The sequence below is a fragment of the Malaclemys terrapin genome, chromosome 1 (genome assembly GCF_027887155.1).
Source record: "Malaclemys terrapin pileata isolate rMalTer1 chromosome 1, rMalTer1.hap1, whole genome shotgun sequence".
Classification (NCBI taxonomy): Eukaryota; Metazoa; Chordata; order Testudines; family Emydidae; genus Malaclemys; species Malaclemys terrapin.
The window spans coordinates 7,078,626-7,093,213 of record NC_071505.1 but is presented as its reverse complement, the minus strand read 5'-3'; the positions used below and the strand labels follow the sequence as shown (position 1 = coordinate 7,093,213).

Here is a 14,588-nt window from a genome sequence, read left to right as displayed (position 1 = left end):
CCCTCAAGACCCCGCCCCTGCTTGCTCCTCTCTGTCTGCTTCTGCCGTTGCTTGCCCTTATGGCCAGTAAAAAGTGGGAGGGCCATGGCCCCTGGACCTCCTGTTCCGGCACCCCTGGTATGATGTATGAGGCCCTGCAACTGTCTGTCATGGGACGTGATGGGAGCTCCATTCCTTGAGACAGCTCCCATTAGACAAAGCACTGGAAAATACAGCATAAAAGACAATCCTGTGCTGATCAGGGAGATAGTTCTAATGTCTCTTTCCTCTGTAGCCTTGATTCAGTGGGGCCCTGTCACTAGCAATGCCAGGGCTCGAAACACGGGTTAAACCTCCTGGGCATCACCCAAAATGGGGCCTGATATTGCACAATCACGGTATAAAGGGGCCAAATGCTGCTCAGACTGAACACGCTGGTGTGAATGATGAGTGACTACTGGTACATTAGGTGTTATGCCTGTGGGCTGGGGTGCCTGAAAACAATGTGCCTTGTTTATAACTGGCTTAGTGATCATTGCTTGTTATCCTAAGCTCTTGCTGCTGTACGGGCACATATCGCAATACAAGTCTCAGTGGGAGTATTTCTGTTGACTTCATCGGGCATCGGATCAGGCTTAAAATGGAGGACACTTCATGCCCCAAAGATCTTAGTGTCAGAGGAACTGGAGAAGGCTGGGTGTAATGGGAAGTTCAGGGAAGTGTTATAACTTTTTTTTTTTTTTAATTCACTCTTTTAGAGCCTGGCAGGAGAAGTGAGTCTTAATGAGGAACTCCAATGCAGAGAGAGCAGGATGGCCCGGCAAATGGCAGGGTATCCAGGAGTAACAGCCTGTGGTGGAGGCCTGTGCTGAAATCCCCAGGGTTGGTCCCGGCTGATGGAATCCTAGGCAGAAAGGCCTGAAAAAGGAGGTGGCTTTGAGCCGGGGGTTGGATTAGATGACCTCCTGAGGTCTCTTCCAACCCTAATCTTCTATGATTCTATGAGGTGGAAAGGCAAAGAGAAGGGACTGATGGAAAGAAGGTGACCGGGGCATCGAGGCTGGTGTCGTTTGTAGGAGTGGGGAGGAAACGCAATCAGAGATGGAGGTGGGGGGTGATTTGCGAAGGCCCTGAAGAGCAGGACAAGAAGGGGAAAGCTGATGGGGAAGCTGTTGGAAGGATGCATGAGGGAAGTGATGTGCACTGAAAGACCAGCAGGGAAGGTAATTTTAGAGGCGGCATTTTAGACAAAAAGGAGGAAGGCTGTGATATTGGGAGTAGGCTACAGGGATGAGTATGATGATCAGGGTGAGTATGCTCGCTGTCAGGGCAGAAAGGAATCTAGCATGTCAATCGCTCCTCGGGGCATGGGACCTGCTGACGGCACAGTCATTGTGTTTCAGACCATACGGTAGCACACAGCGCCCCAGAATTACTGATCCCAGCAGAATGCTACTGAGTCCGTGTGAGGTTGCTTGGCTCTGTTTAGCTCATTGAGCCAATACACAGGCCCCTTCAGTCTCCTTGCCAGGCAATGGGCTGGAGCAATACATGTGCATGAAGAGGTCAAGAGAACATGGCCAGAGTTTCCCTTGTTGCATCTTTCCAGACAGAGACGTGTATGTGCCCCAGCTTGCAGGGGGCCGGCAAACTCTCTCTGCAGTCATCTGATGAATGATTTTGCGGTGGCAAGCCATTCTGCTAAATGGGAATCCTGAACTTTACAGAATGAGAAGTCTTTCCTCTCCGAGAAGGTCAGTGTTAAGGCAGGGGATGATTGCACAGGAAGGATCCTCTTGGTTTTCCCTGTCTTATTTTCACTTGATTGCTTTAAAATATTGCTGATTGCTGGAGTATCTGATGAGCCACTCTTGGAAACATACCAAACATGCTTCAGCTGAGTTTATTTTTGTGACTTGCAGTTGGGTGTTTTGACAAGTTTGAAGCACCAGCTTCCCCTCCCCCTTAGAATGTGGCGGGAGCCAGGTGGCTCAGGGCTCTGGTAATGAGATACAGAGTCTTTTGGCTCCAGATCATCACTTTGAATCTGCACGGGGCAGATCTGGCTGGTGGGCAATGAGTGAGTGCTTCCAGTCCAGTTCCTGGTGGACGGATTGTTCACATCGCAAGTGACCATATGTCCTGATGGCATAGGGTGACCAGATAGCAAATGTACAAAACCGGGACGGCGGTGGGGGGTAATAGGGGCCTATATAAGAAAAAGCCCCCAAAATTGGGACTGTCCCTATAAAATCGGGACATCTGGTCACCCTATGATGGTACTACCCTGGTAACAAAGTGGCCAGTTAATGTCTACACGCGGATAAAAGACCCACGGCTGGCCAGGGTCAGCAGGCGTGGGCTTGCAGGGCTAAAAATTGCTTGGGCTGGTGCCTGAATTCTGGGGCCCTCTGCCCTCACAGGGTCCCAGAACTCAGAGTCCAGTTCGAGCCCGAATGTCTGAACTCGGGCCTCGCAAGCCCGAGTCAGCTGACCCAGACCAGTGGCAGGTTTTGTATCCCTCTGTAGATATACCCCTAGAGGCCAAGGAGCAAATGGGCTATGCACATCGAACTTCCATCTCCCCCCACATTACGGGTGGGGCATGTTAGTTGTTAACCATGTGGTGCCCATTCCGTGGGCAGAGGACTTCAGCTGCAAGGCCGTCGATCTGGCTTCTTTCACCAGCACCAAAACAAAATGAGACTGATCTATAAACCTTAAGGGGAACGTAATCCTCCCACTGCTTGTTTCTCATACACCTGTTGTGTATTGCCATAACCTACAGGGTGAGCTCTTTGGGACTGAGTGTCTTTGAACTGCCTGTGGGTCTGGCGCTTAGCACACTGGGACCCTGACCCTTGGTTGGCACCACTTCCTGCTACTGCAATACGCATTAATAATACTAGAGGCCATTTCATGAAAGGCACTAGCTCTTGTGTGGTTGTGTCAGGGCTGTCTTGTCTGGCTATTGAAAGACAAGAACTCAGACGTGGACATCCCAAGCCTAGATGGACCTGAACCAAACCCTTAGATCCAAACACCCCCACCCCCCATCCCCTGACTGTGCGATAGTTCGGACCCACATGTGAAACCTGCCACTCGCACCCAGCTCTTGCATAAAATGTATTTAGACTGAACAGCATCAGTTCATCATGATTACCCGGTTCTGTAGATACGAATAGATATAATTGTAGAATGCAGATACAATTGCAATTAGGTCTATTCAGTCTGAGAACGATGCATTCAGGGATCCTGGATCCTTATATCATTCAATTTAGCTTCAATTGTTAAAACCAAATCTTGGTGTCTGCTTTTACATTAAAGATTTTGATCTACAGGAAATCTTAATAATGGCCTAAAACTCCAGCATAATCCGAAAGAGCCTGGCCTTTTTGATCAAAATATACCTGTAGTAGGTCCTAGCCGGGGCTCGACCCTTCCGGGCAGGAGGGGAGCCACACCGACTCACTACTCTGGGAATAAGCAGTCAGTTAGTCCTGAAACTCCGGCTCTTTGGTGCAGAGTCGGAGCAACCACAGTTAAAGCTCAGGAGCCCAGGCCCTGGATCAGGGCGGGGCAAACACAGTTAGCTCAGACCCTTGCTTGCTGGGCTGAGCGGGCAAATAGTTCAGAGCCCAGGCCCTGGATCAGGGCGGGGCAAACACAGTTAGGCTCAGGTCCTTATGGCAGGGGCTGAGCGGGTAAATATTTCAAAGCCCAGGCCCTGGATCAGGGCGGGGCGAACACAGTTAGGCTCAGGCCCTTGTTGCAGGGGCTGAGCGAGCAAATAGTTCAAAGCCCAGGCCCTGGATCAGGGCGGGGCAAACACAGTTAAGCTCAGGCCCTTGTTGCAGGGAGCTGAGCGAGCAAATAGTTCAGAGGCCAGGCCCTGGATCAGGGCGGGGCAAACACAGTTAAAGCTCAGGCCCTTGACTGCAGGGGCTGAGCGAGCAAATAGTTCAGAGCCCAGGCCCTGGAGCAGGGCGGGGCAAACACAGTTAGGCTCAGGCCCTTGTTGCAGGGGCTGAGCGAGCAAATAGTTCAGAGCCCAGGCCCTGGAGCAGGGCGGGGCAAACACAGTAAGGCTCAGGCCCTTGTTGCAGGGGCTGAGCGAGCAAATAGTTCAAAGGTACGCCTAGGCTTGCTGTAGCCGAGCGTTGGGTGAGGGGGAAGCCTGCCACCCGTACGGAGGGTGGCAGGGGGGAACGCAGGCCCACCCACTCCACTGCGTTCCAGCCCGGGGCCCTAACAGCGGTTGCTGCCGCTGCTGGTCAGTGGGGTATCCAGACCGCAACACACTGACATAGGCTCACACTCAGTTGCAGCCGGACCGGGGTCGGCTATCCCCGGGCTACTTCCGTGATCCCCCTCACAGCCTACCTCGGTCGTTGCGCCGGGATCGGGCCAGTCCACCTGCATGGGCTCCTCTCTGCCCGGGCTCGGCGGCAAGTCTGGTAGCTCTGCCGGGAAGTCCGGCCAATGGTCCTCAGGCGGCTCCTCTGGATAGCAGCAGGGGCTGAGGGGTTCGGGTCCAGTCTCACCCTCAGGGTTAGCGGGGTTCGGTTCCCAGGGGTTCTCCCAGTGGCGGGCGTGAACGGGCTCCGGCGGCTCCTCCTCGTAGCGGGCCCGGGGTAGCTCAGGCCAGCTAGGGTCTTCGACGGTCTCCCGGCCGGGAGCTCCCGGCCGCACGTCTGCTCCCTGTGGTGGCTGGCTGCCAACTGAGCTCGGGCGGCCGGCCTTTATACTTCCTGTCCCGCCCCTTGACTTCCGGGGGGCGGGGACAGGCGGTGGTGGTCCCACCCACTCTGGTGCCGGCACGTGGGCTCCCTCTTCTGGGCAGGAGGGGAGCCACACCGACTCACTACACCCCCCCCCCCCTTAAGACTGGCTCCCGCCTGTCGGGGCCAGGTCCTGCCATCTCCCCCATGCGGGATAGGAAGTCCGCATTCGTATGGTCCTTACCAGCTCGATGCTGGACCGTAAATGCGTAGGGTTGTAAGGCGAGGTACCACCGCATAATGCGGGCATTATTATCTTTCATCCGCATTAGCCACCGGAGGGGGGTCGTGGTCCGCTCAGGGGTTCCCCTTTCTTTTCGCCGCGGGCTGGTTCGGGCCCGGGGCGGCGGAAGGTGGGCCCTACTGCATCTTCGGCGGCCAGGAAGTCCTCCATTAGCGACACTGCCTGGGCCAGCGTCGTCGGCCGGTGGCGAAGCACCCAGGCGCGCCCTCGGGAGGGTAGGGTGTGCACGAACTGTTCCAACACCACCTGCTCGGTTACCTCCTCCGCCGTCCGGGTGCCGGGCTGTAGCCACCGTCGGCAAGCCTCTTTTAAGGTTTGGGCCACTACCCGCGGTCGGGCCCCGGTGGGGTAAGTCTGGCCCCGAAACCTTTGTCGGAAAGTCTCGGGACTGACGTCGAGGGCGTCCAATATCGCGGCCTTCACCAGGTCGTAGTCCCGTGCTTCCTCAGCCGCCAATCCACGATAGGCCACCTGGGCCGCCCCCGTCAGGTAGGGGGCTAAGAGAGTAGCCCACTGGTCCCTGGGCCACCCGGCGACGAGGGCTACCCGCTCGAACGTGACCAGGAATGCCTCCGGGTCGTCGTCTGGGCTCATCTTAGTCAAGCGAAGGGGGGCAGCTAACCGCGGCATCTCTGCAGCCTCCCCTGCCAGCCCCGGTGCGGGGCGAGGGAGCGTGACCAGCAGCTGCTGCAGCTGGACTCCCAACTGCCGCACCAGCTGTTGCTGTTGCTCGAGCTGGGCTGTGTGCTGCTCCTGCTGCAACTGGAGCTGGGCGGCATCTCGCTGCTGTTGCTGTGCGAGCTGAGCGGCCTGCTGTTGCTGTTGCTGCTGCAGCTGGGCCGTCTGCTGCCGCTCCTGGCTCTCCGTGAGCAGCTGAAACAGCCGCTCCATATCCATTCCTTAGAACGGGGGGGGGGGGGCAACTGCCACTCCCCCTCTAGCCCCTTCTCACAGGGGCAGGGGCTCGTGCCCCACGTTGGGCGCCAAATGTAGTAGGTCCTAGCCGGGGCTCGACCCTTCCGGGCAGGAGGGGAGCCACACCGACTCACTACTCTGGGAATAAGCAGTCAGTTAGTCCTGAAACTCCGGCTCTTTGGTGCAGAGTCGGAGCAACCACAGTTAAAGCTCAGGAGCCCAGGCCCTGGATCAGGGCGGGGCAAACACAGTTAGCTCAGACCCTTGCTTGCTGGGCTGAGCGGGCAAATAGTTCAGAGCCCAGGCCCTGGATCAGGGCGGGGCAAACACAGTTAGGCTCAGGTCCTTATGGCAGGGGCTGAGCGGGTAAATATTTCAAAGCCCAGGCCCTGGATCAGGGCGGGGCGAACACAGTTAGGCTCAGGCCCTTGTTGCAGGGGCTGAGCGAGCAAACAGTTCAAAGCCCAGGCCCTGGATCAGGGCGGGGCAAACACAGTTAAGCTCAGGCCCTTGTTTGCAGGGGCTGAGCGAGCAAATAGTTCAGAGGCCAGGCCCTGGATCAGGGCGGGGCAAACACAGTTAAGCTCAGGCCCTTGTTGCAGGGAGCTGAGCGAGCAAATAGTTCAGAGGCCAGGCCCTGGATCAGGGCGGGGCAAACACAGTTAAAGCTCAGGCCCTTGACTGCAGGGGCTGAGCGAGCAAATAGTTCAGAGCCCAGGCCCTGGAGCAGGGCGGGGCAAACACAGTTAGGCTCAGGCCCTTGTTGCAGGGGCTGAGCGAGCAAATAGTTCAGAGCCCAGGCCCTGGAGCAGGGCGGGGCAAACACAGTAAGGCTCAGGCCCTTGTTGCAGGGGCTGAGCGAGCAAATAGTTCAAAGGTACGCCTAGGCTTGCTGTAGCCGAGCGTTGGGTGAGGGGGAAGCCTGCCACCCGTACGGAGGGTGGCAGGGGGGAACGCAGGCCCACCCACTCCACTGCGTTCCAGCCCGGGGCCCTAACAGCGGTTGCTGCCGCTGCTGGTCAGTGGGGTATCCAGACCGCAACACACTGACATAGGCTCACACTCAGTTGCAGCCGGACCGGGGTCGGCTATCCCCGGGCTACTTCCGTGATCCCCCTCACAGCCTACCTCGGTCGTTGCGCCGGGATCGGGCCAGTCCACCTGCATGGGCTCCTCTCTGCCCGGGCTCGGCGGCAAGTCTGGTAGCTCTGCCGGGAAGTCCGGCCAATGGTCCTCAGGCGGCTCCTCTGGATAGCAGCAGGGGCTGAGGGGTTCGGGTCCAGTCTCACCCTCAGGGTTAGCGGGGTTCGGTTCCCAGGGGTTCTCCCAGTGGCGGGCGTGAACGGGCTCCGGCGGCTCCTCCTCGTAGCGGGCCCGGGGTAGCTCAGGCCAGCTAGGGTCTTCGACGGTCTCCCGGCCGGGAGCTCCCGGCCGCACGTCTGCTCCCTGTGGTGGCTGGCCGCCAACTGAGCTCGGGCGGCCGGCCTTTATACTTCCTGTCCCGCCCCTTGACTTCCGGGGGGCGGGGACAGGCGGTGGTGGTCCCACCCACTCTGGTGCCGGCACGTGGGCTCCCTCTTCTGGGCAGGAGGGGAGCCACACCGACTCACTACAATACCCCAAACATCTAATTCTGGGGGTGCTTTTAATGAGATAGGGAAAACCTCTCCCCAAGGCCTTTCCCTTTAGCCCTTCAGTATGGCGTGATGCGCAGCTGTTCTCTTTCCAGGAGCAATGGGAAGGAATGGTGTCTCAGTCATACATATAGTAAGAGACAGTCCTTAGTGGATGTCGTTTGGGGTTTAATTACCTTTATTAATATCATAGAATTATTTCAGGCTCATTAATAAAAGATTATACACACTACCAAACACTAGGCAAAATATGTTAAACATATAACCAGTCCCTTCCTCAAAGAGTTTAAAATCTAAGGCCCTGATGCTGCAAACATTTATGCACATGCTTCACTTTAAGCCCAAGTGCTTGCAGAACTGGTCCTTAAGGCATGAGTAGCTACAATCCTGCAGGGTACAGAGTCCTGGGCAGGCAAAGTGCTGGGTGTACAGGGACTGCAGCTGGAAGGAAACATGGAATAGCTGGGTGCAGGGCCAGCGCCAAGTTTTTTGCCGCCCCAAGCGAAAAAATTTTCCTGCACTCCCCCCGGCCTCGCCCCAATCCGCCCCTTCCCCAAATCCCCAGCCCCGCCTCCTCCCCTGGGCGTGCCGCATTTCCCCTCCTACCGCTCCCTCCCAGGCTGGAGGGGGGAGAAGCAGAGCGGCGGCGTGCTCGGGGGAGAAGGCAGAGGTGAGCTGGGGGGGGAAGCAGTTCCTCTGCCCCCCCAGGGTTACTTCCTGCGGCCCTCCCTGCATCCCCCACCGCCACAGCTCACCTCCACTCAGGACCGGCTCCCAGCGCCCGAAGGGGGAAGAAAAAAAAAAGGAGCCGGAGTGCCACCCCTTGGACAGTGCCGCCCCAAACACATGCTTGGAGGGCTGGTACCTAGAGCCGGCCCTGGCTGGGTGTTTGAAAGGTTATTGAAGTGAGATATATAGGCATGGGGTGCCTGTTACCCAGGAGGCTGGTCTAAGAATCTGGGGGTGTGTGAAAGGCGGTCCAAATATAGGAACAGGAAGAGTAGATAGAAGGAAAGTTTGGACAAAGGAATGAACTGGGGGTGGGCCGCATCTAAGGATAGATCAGAGCTGAGAAGTAGGTAGGACTGGAGTTTGGGTGTGCACGCCCATCAACGAATGGGGCCAGATTCTGAGCTGTGGTTGTACAGCAGATGGTGCAGGTCAGAAAACAATGAGTGGGGCAAAGGTAGCTTTTGAAGCCCGTTCCTGGAGCCAGCCTCATGCCAGGCCAGGCCCCTCAAGCTAGGGCAGTACCCGTGGTCAGCCGAGTCTTTGTATTTCTAGCTTCAAAATTAGTTAGTTCAGCAGCAAATGTACCTTATTCCTTAATGGAACGCCCTAGGTACTTACTGCCTGTCCGATGGGATGGCCAATGGAATGAAGGAGATATGTGGACCATCCATCCCCTTCCACTATCATGCTTACTGCTGCCAATTGCTCTGGCCAGCAACTGAACTGTGAAAATTAAGAGGCCTCATTCTCTTTGACTATGCAAGAGGCTATCATATGTGTGCTTGCCATCTATTATTCAGGTGCTAGATGTTGCTGTGTGCTTTACAGAATTTCAGGCTGGGTATGGTCCCTGGTAAACAAGAGGAGACAAAGCTGGAACTTGAGCTGTGTGCAACTCTGTTCCTGCATATGTAGTTGTAGTTGCTTTCTTTAATAAATGCATACGAAGACTGACTGCGAGTCTATAGACGATGACAGGAGTAAGACACTCTACCTTCCACCACACAGCTGCTTAGGGCCTATCTGTGACCCAAGAATCTCTAATGCCAGCTGGCAAGGGGGTGCAGAGGGCTTACAGACGTCTCATGAGTCTGGTGTGTACATTCTAGTTTACCAAAGAATGTCATGTGAGGTCTCAAAGGAAAGCTGGTGGCATGCTGGTCATTGACATCACTGTGAAATGTATGTACAGATGCTATGTAAGGAGTTCTGCATATACACTGAAAATATGTTTTGAAAGTCTGTGTCAAGGTATTTGTCACCAGCAAAGGTGAAAAACAGGTTTTCCTCCAAGCAGGAGGTAAGAAACCGCATCTTTCTATAAGGATGTATATTGAGCATTGTAAGCTAGGACTATGGATGTCCATTTACATACAAAGACAAATGTTAATGAAGAGATGTGAAGGCATCAGGAAAGGAGCACACAGGAAAACACAGGGGGTTATCCCATCTCTGCATAAAGACAATGAATTTTGGGAGTATTTCCAGAAGGCTAAAAAAACCCACCTCGCTATCCTGCACCGAGGAAGTAAACTGCATGCTTGCATTCATAAAACCGGGGTCTCAGTCAACCTTATTTGACAATGCTGCAGCAGACTTTGGGTGAGATGAACTTCTCTGGACAGCAGGTTAACCTGTTAGTTAAGTTTAGTCTCTAGAAAGCGTATTATGATTTTGTTTTATATGTAACCTTTTGTGTATCTTTACTACCTCAGTGCTGTGATGTTCAGGAAAGTGCTGGTCCTGAGTTGAATCTTACTCTGTTTCTTTGGGAACAGCAGACCCGGTAATTCTGTGAGTAGCCAGCGTCAGGAACTGGATATCAAAGAGGAACACTTCAAAGGGACTCAGCGACTGGGCTGCACCTATTATTAAACTGCAAGGCAAAGTAAGGGCTGGCCTAGCCCAGAGGAGGTTGCTTGGATGTCTCACAGGCTGGTGGTGGTAGGGAACTGACACCCAGCCAAGCACTAGCAAGACTCCCTCCTGCTGCAGGCAGGGGATAACATGGTGACTCACAATCCTGGGTACCCCAAGAACCAGTCGCACTACCTAGCACAGCAGAGACTGCCCACTCAGTATTCCTCTCCAAGAACAAGTGGGCACAGAGGGGGCAGGGAGGGTTGGGATGTAGGCAATGCCATGATTCTGCTTGCACAATGTACCTGCCATCTGAGCTTCCTGGGTATTGGGGACAGAAGGGGTGTGTGTGGAATATATAAGACGGATGCAGCATACGTCAGCCCAGTGGAAAAGGGGCACTCTCGGAGCACTTGGGCTTCAAGTTAAGCATGTGCATAAATGTTTGCAGCATCAGGGCCTTAGATTTTAAACTCTTTGAGGCAGGACCTGGTTATATGTTTAACATATTTTGCCTAGTGTTTGGTAGTGTGTATAATCTTTTATTAATGAGCCTGAAATAATTCTATGATATTAATAAAGGTAATTAAACCCCAAACGACATCCACTAAGGACTGTCTCTTACTATGTGTATGGTCAGCACCTCTCACAATGGGACCAAGTTTCGCTATATGTATGCGTGCTGCTGTAATACCAATCATTAGACCTGTGCACACGGCTGGAGTGGGATTAGCATTGTCTGAATGGGTAAAGTTAGGGCTCCTCGGTTACCTTCCTAGGTTTGGTGAAGCCTCAGTTTTCCGCTCTGTGAAATGGGGACAGTGTTAACTGACCTCAAAGGGGGTGTTGAGACTTATTTTGTCCAGGGTTACAAAGCCCTTCAGCCCCATGGATTGAGACCTGCAGTGCAAAGGGCTATTCTGTTTGATTTCAGTGCCTGACCAGGTGCTTCTCAGGGTGTATCCAACCCCCGTCCCCAACTCATGCAGTACGGAAGCAGTGTCAGGCTCTGACTGCGCGAGATGGAATCTGCCCCTTCCCTTGAGCTGCAGCTAATACTAATCATCCCCAATTGCTAGAAATAGCCCCTTCTCCCTGCGAGAGGCCTACAGCCAGTGGAGGCAATGACCCCCCCCCCCCGCCCCGAGACCTTGTGGATCAGGTGCGAAGTGCTGCTGGCAAGCCTGCTGCTGCATTCCCTTTGCCTTTCTTACCTCTGCCCCCTTGTAACCTAACCTGTCCCCGCTGCCCCATTTCCCTCCCTTCCTTGCAGGTGCTCAGGCCTGGCGCTCTGTTGCGCAGGGAGCCCTTTGCTCTGACATTCCTGCTGCGTGCAGCTATTTTATTCATTTATTTTTGCCCATGAGGTAGCTCTCTTCCCCCCACCCCCCCCATTCCCGTCGAAAGCGTGAGGGGGGAAACGGCCCCTCCGCCAAGCACAGCCCATCCCCTGTCAGCCGTCTTCCCCGGAATAAAGAGCGGGCCCCTCCTCCTGCTTCATAACTTCTTCCAACTGTGCTGAGAGTTGCACTCCAGCCAATGCGACCGGCACGTCTCCGGTGTGGAACTACAGGAGCTGGGGGATTACGCAGCCGAACCCTTGCAAATTCCTCGTGGGACAGAGGAATTTGAAGGCTTCTGATGATTGTATCATTCCTTTACCTGGAGGGAAATCCGAGATGTGAACGTTTCACCCGGGTAAGTTTTGCTAGTGCTAGTGACTGCCTATGTCTAGCGCTCTCTCTGCATGCAATATAAATCTCTCCATGCCGTCCGTTAGGTTGTTCTTCAAACCCTCCTGTTACAGTGCAATGAACCCTGTCGTGAAAAACTCTCACAGAAATGTAGCGAAGGATTGGACGAGATAAGTGGAAAGGGATGGGGGGGTTGCGGGGGAATCTGCAGCCTGTGGGGTCTGACACATTAACTTTCTTCCCAAGTTGTCGGTTTGTGGCACGCACCGTGCTGATGGGAGTGCTGGGGGGAAGCTTGTGGAAGCAGAGAGGAGTTCTTTAGAGCCTGTGTCACATTAGGATGTCGGAGGCTGCGACGTGGAGCGCGTTAGCACTGATGTCGAATGGCAATGTCTCTGGAGTATCGTCTAATAGAAATGATCTGTGCTGCAGGGCAGGGGCATGGTTTGCTTGTGCGGCCAGGGGGTCGCCCCGTCCCCTCCCTGACTTTTCACAGGCTTATATGCTCCATTACGTCTTCCACTTTTTGCCTCCCCCCGGCTTTGCAGGCTAAAATCTAATCGCGTCCGAGATGATTGAATTTCTGGCCGACAGAGAATGTTCGATATGCTGTACAGCCCCCTCCCCTCCAATTGATCCCAGACGCTGCCCCTGCTGCGTGTCGAGAGTGTGGATCCTCCGTTTCACCCCTGTGGAGAATTGCGGCCCCACGGTGCACATGCTTTCTGGGATCCCTGGGGCAGCGGTGGGAGGTGGGGAGGATGCAGAGCGTTGAGTGTGAGCCCAGGACGACCTCCCCTCGCTAGAACTAGGAGCTGGGTTTACTAGGCGTTCGTTCCGTTTCCAAACATGCCCAAGGTGCTGGTAAAATAACAGGTGTTGAAACCAAATCCTGGATCAAAGTCACAATAGCCACAGAGCAGCCCATAAGGCCACTGTTATTCTGATAGTCTCGTAGCGAACTAAATATTCCACCCGGCTCTAGGCGTGTGAGAGGAAATAGTATTAGGGGCTGACGTGATGCCACATGGCTTCATTCTGGCCGGGCCACGCAGCCCCTGCAATACGCACGGTCATTGCACTCCTTGGGCTGAATTCTGCGCTGCCACTCGGGTGTCCGTCCCGAGTAACTGCACTGGCCTCAGGGGAGTTACTCTAGATCTGCCAAGGTGCAAGTGACAGGAGCCTCCTAGGACTTGTGACGTTCAGGGCTCCCAGCCACAGCCTGACCTCCAACTACTGGCATAATGAAGGGCTGGATTGCAAGCCACCTCCCCTCCGGCTCTGGCCACCAGAAGGGAAAGTTGGACCATGAGCTGAATTAAAGCTCGCTCATAATTATGAGTCTGGGAATAGGGCTGGAGCAAAACGGTGGTTGAGTGTTACCTGGGGCATCTGGTTCAGTAAAGTAACAAATCCATGCTCATCTGAAACGTTGTTTGTTCCTATGCTTTAGGCTTCGGTCACTTGGAGTTGCCCAGCAGCAGTGGGGGAAAAGAACCCAGATTCTCCTGCCTCAACAGCACAGGCTGCTACCCCTTCCACTGAAAGAGAATCTCCAGTTGCTGTTAGCAGTATTGAGCTTATGAGCCACAGTTGAGCAGTTTTGATTCCATCCAGCAGAGGGCTGTGGCGACACATGAGCCAGATCATTGTGACCAAATTAGAAAATGGGGAAGTCCACCCTTTCCCACCTAGCCATTGGAAATACTTCACCTGGGAGAATACAGTCCAATTAGCATAGTAGGCTGCTATTTGTTCTAGGAGCAAAACCACTGTAATATGCTGTTGTGCTGATGCTATGGAAATACCAGAAGGGTGTAAACTCCAAGGAGGGAGAGAGCTGTAGTGTGGCACAAAGGATTAAAGGGGTGTCAGGAAAATCCTCCGAGCAGTGAGGCTGTGGAATAGTCTCCTTAAAAACGAATCTGAGCAATGCACTAGTACACTTCCTGCAGGGAACAACCCTGCCCAAGACGGGGATAAAGTAGATTGATGCCCAGCTGTAGCTACTAGTTTATGGAGACTTGCCCGTCTTTGCTGTTCCATATCCCCTCCTCAATCTACCTCTTGTGTCTTGTCCTCATCTTAGATTCTGAGCTCTGTGGGGCAGGGGAACTGTTTGTTGTACTGGGTTGTACAGCACCTAACACAAGGGGACCTTGATCTCCTGCAGAATGGAGGCTTCAGGGTGCTGCTCCCCACCCCACCCCGATTTCTATGTCAGGACAGTGCTTGTTGTTTCAGTGCAAAGCTGACACCAGCCCTGCCTTTCCCAGAATTATTGTTGTTAAGTTTTGGATCTAGTACAGTGGTTCTCAACCAGCAGTCTAGGGGCCCTTGGGGGGGGCACAAGCAGGTTTTAGGGGGGGCTGCCAAGCAGGGCCAACAATAGATTTGCTGGGGCGGCAGAAAGCTGAAGCCCCACCGCATAGGGCTGAAGCCCGGGGCCCTGAACCCCACCACCCGGGCTGAAGCTGAAGCCTGAGCAACTTAGCTTTACGGGGCCCCTTGTGGCATGGGTATCCGGGCATTGCCCTGATTGCTACCCCTTAACGCCGGCCCTGGCTTTTACATGCAGAAAACCAGTTCTTCTGGCACAGCTGGGCCGTGGCGTTTTTATAGCATGTTGGGGGGCCTAAGAAAACGGTGGCGAACCCCTGACCTAGTTTGTTCTGCCTGAAGTTTCATAGATTCCAAGGCCAGAAGGGACCACTGTGATCATCCGGTCAGACCTCCTGTGTAACGC

General features: G+C 54.4%; 1 protein-coding gene across 1 annotated transcript in view; it reads left to right on the top strand.

Moving 5' to 3' along the window:
- The first annotated feature begins 11,679 nt into the window (after positions 1-11,679).
- LOC128830334 (collagen alpha-1(VII) chain-like) overlaps positions 11,680-14,588 on the top strand; it is a 181,470-nt gene continuing 178,561 nt past the window's right edge. Inside the window, exon 1 of the mRNA XM_054016154.1 lies at positions 11,680-11,843. The gene's annotated coding sequence lies outside the window, so the exon portion shown is untranslated. The remainder of the gene's footprint in view (positions 11,844-14,588) is intronic.